The sequence below is a fragment of the Salvelinus sp. IW2-2015 genome, unplaced genomic scaffold (genome assembly GCF_002910315.2).
Source record: "Salvelinus sp. IW2-2015 unplaced genomic scaffold, ASM291031v2 Un_scaffold4044, whole genome shotgun sequence".
Classification (NCBI taxonomy): domain Eukaryota; kingdom Metazoa; phylum Chordata; class Actinopteri; order Salmoniformes; family Salmonidae; genus Salvelinus; species Salvelinus sp. IW2-2015.
Window position 1 is genome coordinate 61,669 of NW_019945316.1, and position 6,707 is coordinate 68,375.

The 6,707-nt window shown below is 42.1% G+C and overlaps 1 long non-coding RNA gene across 1 annotated transcript; it reads right to left on the reverse strand.

Moving 5' to 3' along the window:
• Positions 1–1,206: 1,206 nt before the first annotated feature.
• Positions 1,207–5,556, reverse strand: LOC112076801 (uncharacterized). Its single transcript, XR_011477876.1, has 3 exons — positions 5,529–5,556; positions 4,841–4,942; positions 1,207–3,016 (listed from the first exon to the last, which is right to left on the reverse strand). It is a non-coding gene; the product is annotated as an uncharacterized lncRNA (long non-coding RNA).
• Positions 5,557–6,707: the final 1,151 nt, after the last annotated feature.

Consider the following 6,707-nt stretch of genomic DNA (forward strand, 5'->3'; position numbering starts at 1 on the left):
AGGTTGGAGACAGAATGTGGTTTAGTATAGGTTGGAGACAGAAATGTGGTTTAGTTAGGTTGGAGAGAAATGTGTTTAGTGTAGAGTTGAGACAGAAATGGGTTTAGTTAGGTTGGAGACAGAAATGTGGTTTAGTTAGGTTGGAGACAGAAATGTGGTTTAGTGATAGGTTTGAAGACAGAAATGTGGTTTAGTATAGGTTGGAGCAGAAATGTGGTTTAGTAAGGTGGAGACAGAAATGTGGTTTAGTTAGGTTGGAACAGAAATGTGGTTTAGTATAGGTTGGAGACAGAATTGTGGGTTTAGTATAGGTTGGAGACAGAAATGTGGTTTAGTATAGGTTGGGAAACAGTAATGTGGTTTTTAGTATGTGTGGTTGGAGACAGAAATTTGGTGGTTTAGTAAGGTGGAGACAGAAATTGGTTTAGTATAGGTTGAGACAGAAATGGTGGTTTGTAAGTGTTGGTTGGAGACAGAAAATGGGTTGGTTTAGTATAGGTGGAGACATTGAAGTGTGGTTAGTATATTGGTTGAGAACAGAAATGTGGTTTAGTATAAGGTTGCGAGACAAATGTGTTTAGTATAAGGTTGGAGACGAATGTGGTGTTGAAGTGTTAGGGTTGGAGACAGAAATGTGGTTAGTTAGTTAGAAGAGGTTAGGTAACAGAAATGTGGTATTAGTATAGGTTGGAGACAGAAATGTGTTTAGTATAAGGTTGGAGACAGAAATGTGGTTAGTTATAGTTGAGACAGAAATGTGGTTTGTATAGTTGTGGAAGAAATGTGTTTAGTATAGGTTGGAGAAACAATTGTGGTTTAGTTAGGTTGGAGACAGAAATGTGGTTTAGTATAGGTTGGAGACAGAAATTGTTTAGTATAGTTGGAGAGAAAATGTGGTTTAGTATAGTTGGGACAGAAATGTGGTTTAATGTAGGTGTTTGGGGGGAAAAGACAGAACTAAACCACATTTCTGTCTCCAACCTACACTAAACCACATGTCTGTCTCCAACCTATACTAAACCACATTTCCTACACATCTGCTTAATATCGGGTCTTTCACAACAACTAACATAAATCAGTGTAACAAATACAGGGTAATTCGTTTGTTTGTGTCAGCAAGAACATTACTGTTATTCTCCATGCTTCTTATATTGTTCCACTTCTTCCAGTTGCCAGGACAACAAACTGCTTATTTGTAGTCTGATATGCCTAGTTGTCTTTTTTATTTTATTGTAAAAAAAATACCCATATAGAAAAACAAACAGAGTACACAAGAGAGAATCCACACATGGCAAACAACAGTCAGGGTAATACAGACCATACATTATGTAAACACCTTGTTACTACATTCAAACTTTTGGTTGTTTTCTTGTTATCAGAAGAAGAAATGTTGTTTATATATTGTTCAATTTCATTCTCAAAAATAGTAAAGAGGTTATTGACTCAGTCATTTACATTTATGAATATGGAATTGAGCTAAAATAACAATGAGGTTGATTTAAGAAGAAAGACTTTGCTATAGTTTTAAAACCAAATATCACATTTTCAAGTAGAAGGGGAAATGTTTATGATTGAAAACAATCTCCAGATATCTCGCCACAGCTTCCTGGTATAAGAGCAATACCAAACTAAATGTGAAGCAGTCTCCTGTTGATCATTACAGAAGGTACAAGAAACATCAATGTATTTTTTAAACATCAAGATCATGTTTAGTAGGGCAGCAATTGTGGATTCATTTATATGAAACATCATTAATCTTATTAGTTGAAAGAAACTCCTGAGAAAGAGACCAAACATTTTCCCAATTAATATTTCTTAAAAGGGCATTCTAGAAAGACATGACATATGGGACAGAAACAACACATACGCCTAGTTCGCCTGACTACCCCAAATCCTTTCTCTGGCCAAAAGCTACGCCATGCCCACGGACGTTAGTTCCTTCTCCGCAATGAAGTATGTAGCGAACATAGAGCAGCGGAATTATTCAGTTTGAGTTGTCAGGCAACCTAGTGGTGCGTTTGAAAATAAGTCTAATGAGGCTATGCATTTTTGTAGGCAATTACATTTTTGTCAGCATTAACATTTTTGGAGGCATTAACATTTTTGTAGGCAATTGAATTTTTCATGTCCTGGGCAGTGTTGAAGTCAAAAGGATACATTGAAAGCCCCCTCAAGTATCTTGGTTTGTCCTTTTTAGTTTTGAGTTTTCATTCAAAATTCAAAGCATCCTGAATACACCTGAATTGTGATTGAATTGTGTTTGAATTCCCCCTGGACATAGGCCTAAGCCTCCTAGGAGTCCTCAGAACTGACCAATTAACAGCTGCTTTCACAAAAAAGCACGCCCCTTCTTAACTTTTAACAATTCGACCCTTGTGTAACCAGTACAACAAATCTCCTACATAAAACACCTGTGCAACCAAAGCAATAATGGCAATTAACTATCAACAATATGCAAAGCAGTATCGGGAATACACACTAACATTACATACTTATAACGGCAGTACAGTAGAATCCTGCTGTAAACGTATTATACCCATTCATGTTATTGTCCATAATAACAGTCCTCAGACGATGATCACTCTTCTGACGGYGATTACACTTCATAACACCTGAGTGGGCGGGTGCAGTGTCCAGACGCACATTTCAGGCATTCTGATTGGTTTGTGAGTGACAAATAGATAGGTTGAGTAGCCAAACTAACATGACTGAGGGGGAAAGTTACCCTATCTGCACTGACCCTACACACACTCACTAGACTATATACACACACCATATACACACTCACTAGACTATATATACACACACATATTACACACTCACTTACACACACCACATTGACACTCCCACACAAAACCCTCACACACTCACATACACTACATAGGCACACATCTTCCCTGGGCAGGCGTCTCACATCCTCAGCTTGAGGATGACGATGGCCAGGATGACGAAGAAGTGTTCCAGCCCAGGGTGACAACAAAGCCTCGCCACACTATCATCCTGGAGAGACCCCAGCCTGAGGGAGAGACAAGATAAGATGGTGTCTTTCTCTCTTGTGTGTGAGAGAGAGAGTTTGTGTGTGTGTGTGTGTGTTTGTTACTGTGATGTGAAGATGAGACAGACAGACAGACAGACAGACAGACAGACAGACAGACAGAGAGAGCAGAGATATCTCCCCTCCACTGTGAGCTCGGGACAATGTATGTATGTATGTATGTATGTATGTATGTATGTATGTATGTATGTATGTATGTATGTATGTATGTATGTATGTATGTATGTATGTATGTTATGTATGTATGTATGTACAGTATGTACAGTTGTGTGTATGTCTGTGTGTATGTATGTAAACCCAGCAAAAAAGAAACTTTCCTTTTTCAGGACCTTGTCTTTCAAAGATAATTTGTAAAAATACAAATAACTTCACAGTCTTTCATTGTAAAGGGTTTAAACAGTTTCCCATGCTTGTTCAATGAACCATAAACAATTAATGAACATGAACCCGTGGAACGGTCGTTAAGACACTAACAGCTTACGACGGTAGGCAATTAAGGTCACAAAACTTAGGACACTAAAGAGGCCTTTCTACTGACTCTGAAAAACAACAAAGAAAGATGCCCAGGGTCCCTGCTCATCTGCGTGAACCTGCCTTAGGCATGCGCAAGGAGCATGGGGATGCAGATGTGGCCAGGGCAAAAATTGCAATGTCGTACTGTGAGACGCCTAAGACAGCGCTACAGGGAGACGGACGGACAGCTGATTCCTCGCAGTGGCAGACCACATGTTAAAACACCTGCACAGGATCGGTACATCCGAACATCACCCCTGCAGGAGAGGTACAGGATGGCAACAACAACTGCCCGAGTTACACCAGGAACGCACAATCCCTCCATCAGTGCTCAGACTGGCGCAATAGGCTGAGAGAGGCTGGACTGAGGGCTTGTAGGCCTGTTGTAAGGCAGGTCCTCACCTCGCCTATGGCACAAACCCACCGTCGCTGGACCAGACAGGACTGGCAAAAAGTGTCTTCACTGACGAGTCGCGGTTTTGTCTCACCAGGGTGTGGTCGATTCCGTTATCGTCGAAGGAATGAGTGTTACACCGAGGCCTGTACTCTGGAGCGGGATCGATTTGGAGGTGGAGGTCGTCATGGTCTGGGGCAGGTGTGTCACAGCATCATCGGAATGAGCTTGTGTCGTTGCCGGCAATCTCAACGCTATGCGTTACAGGGAAGACATCCTCCTCCCTCATGTGGTACCCTCTCTGCAGGCTCATCCTGACATGACCCTCCAGCATGACAATGCCACCAGCCATACTGCTCGTTCTGTGTTTGATTTCCTGCAAGACAGGAATGTCAGTGTTTCATGGCCATCGAAGAGCCCGATCTAAATCATTGAGCACGTCTGGGACCTGTTGGATCGAGGGTGAGGGCTAGGGCCATTCCCCCAGAAATGTCTGGGAACTTGCAGGTGCATTGGTGGAAGAGTGGGTAACATCTCACAGCAAGAACTGGCAAATCTGGTGCAGTCCACGAGGAGGAGATGCACTGCAGTACTTAATGCAGCTGGTGGCCACAGCAGATACTGACTGTTACTTTTGATTTTGACCTTTGTTCGGGACACATTATTTCATTTCTGTTAGTCACATGTCTGTGGAACTTGTTCAGTTTATGTCTCAGTTGTTGAATCTTGTTATGTTCATACACATATTTACACATGTTAAGTTTGCTGAAAATAAACCAGTTGACAGTGAGAGGACGTTTTTTTGTGTGCTGAGTTTATGTACAGTATTTATATTGTGTGTGTGTGTGTGTGTGTCTGTGTGTGTGTGTGTGTGTTACCTCTGTACATGATGCATCGAGGGCTTCAGAAGCTAGGTCTGGGGCAGGGCCAGACTGATGTAACGTAGTGGATAGGGGATGCACTCCACAGGCCAGATTATCCTGTAGGGAGAGGAGGAAAGAGAGAGACTTAGAGAAACAGAGAGTCTTAGAGAAAGAGAGAGCAGAGAGATGTGTTGTGTGTGTGTGCTGTTCTTCTTTGTGAGGCTCAGAAGACAGAGACATATCCTAAACTGATCTGCTTTGGCAACATGGATTTTCTTCCAAAAAGTGTTATTTTCAGAAAGAGTAATTGGACTGAACTGAATAGGATTTAATTCAACTTTATTGAGAGAACATGGAAGACACTATTGTAGTTTGGCATAGTTACGAATCAACCCCCTAAAACTCCACACTATTGAGGTAAAAGACAGTGTGTGTGTGTTGTGTGTGTGTGTGTGTGTGTGTGTGTGTGTGTAGTGTGTTGTAGTGTGTGGTGTGTGTGTGTGTGTGTCTCTGTTGCTAGCGTGTGTACGTGTGTCCGTGTGTTGAGTGTGTGACCACTGAGATTGAGGTAAAAACAGTGTGTGAGGTGTGTGTCTCTGTGCGTCCTTATGTGAGTGTGTGACGTACACTGACGATGAGGTTGAGGTAAAGACAGTGTGTGTGTGTCTTGTGTCGTCTGTCATTTGTGAGTGGTGTGACGTACCAACTGACGATGAGGTTGAGGTAAAAGACAGTGTGTGAGTGTGTGAGTACCAACTGACGAATGAGGTTGAGGTAAAAGACAGCTGTGTGTGTGGTGTATGTGACGTACCACTGACGATGAGGTTGGGGTAGAATATACCAAGGGCAGCTTGGGTGGCGTTCTGTTCGTCATCGATGGCGGATGAGATGACCAGACCAAAGGAAGTGCCTGTTATGCCCTGCAGCACGATCAGAGCTATAACCAACACCAGGTTCCCCTCATTAGGGATCTGGAGGGAGGGAGGGAGAGAGGCGGAGGAGGGGGAGAAAGAGGAAGAGAGAGGGGAAGGAAAGCGAGAGTTGGAGGAGGGGGAGAAGGACGGAGAGAGAGAGGACAGGGATTGGAGGAGGAGAGAGTAAAAAGTGAGAAAGACAGCAAAGGAGGGATGGTAACAAGAGAGGGGAAGGTGAAAGTGCATGTCATGTTATTCAATGATATAGTGTCTGTTGCATACTCTTTCTATTGTCACAATACAGAGACCTGTGTGTGTGTGTGTGTGTGTGTGTTACCTTAAAGACAAGCAGCATTAAGATCAGTAGTAGAATGATCTGGACACTGATGATAATCAGCTGGGAGATGAGATACGCCAGCACGGTCTCCATTGAACTCACACCTGGAGAGAGAGACAGTACACTGTGGCTAAATATTTAACCATGGTTACTGATCAAAACCTTAGAAAAACCTTGACAAAGTACAGGCTCAGTGAGCACAGCCTTGCCATCGAGAAGGGTAGACACAGGAAAATCTGGCTCCCTGTAGAGGAAAGGCTGTGAAACCACTGCACAACAGCAGAACCTGAGACGGAGCTGCATTTCCTGACAAAATGTAAAAAATATAAAACAATTAGAGAGAGTCATTTCCTCAAATTTGAAACTCTTATTCAAGGTTTCAAAGACCTCTCTGATGAGGATCTACTGTATGCTTTATTGTTATTGTTGAATGTATAGTTATTTTGGCACTTGGTTATTGTTGTTTACTGTTGTCCTTTGACAATTTTGATTCTCATTTTTATTTTTATATTGTAAATATCCAAATAAGCTTTGGCAATATGTACATTGTTGCTCATGCCAATAAAGCAAATTGAAATTGAATTGATTGAGAGAGAGGGAGAGAGTGGACTGAGGAATAGAGAGAAAGAGG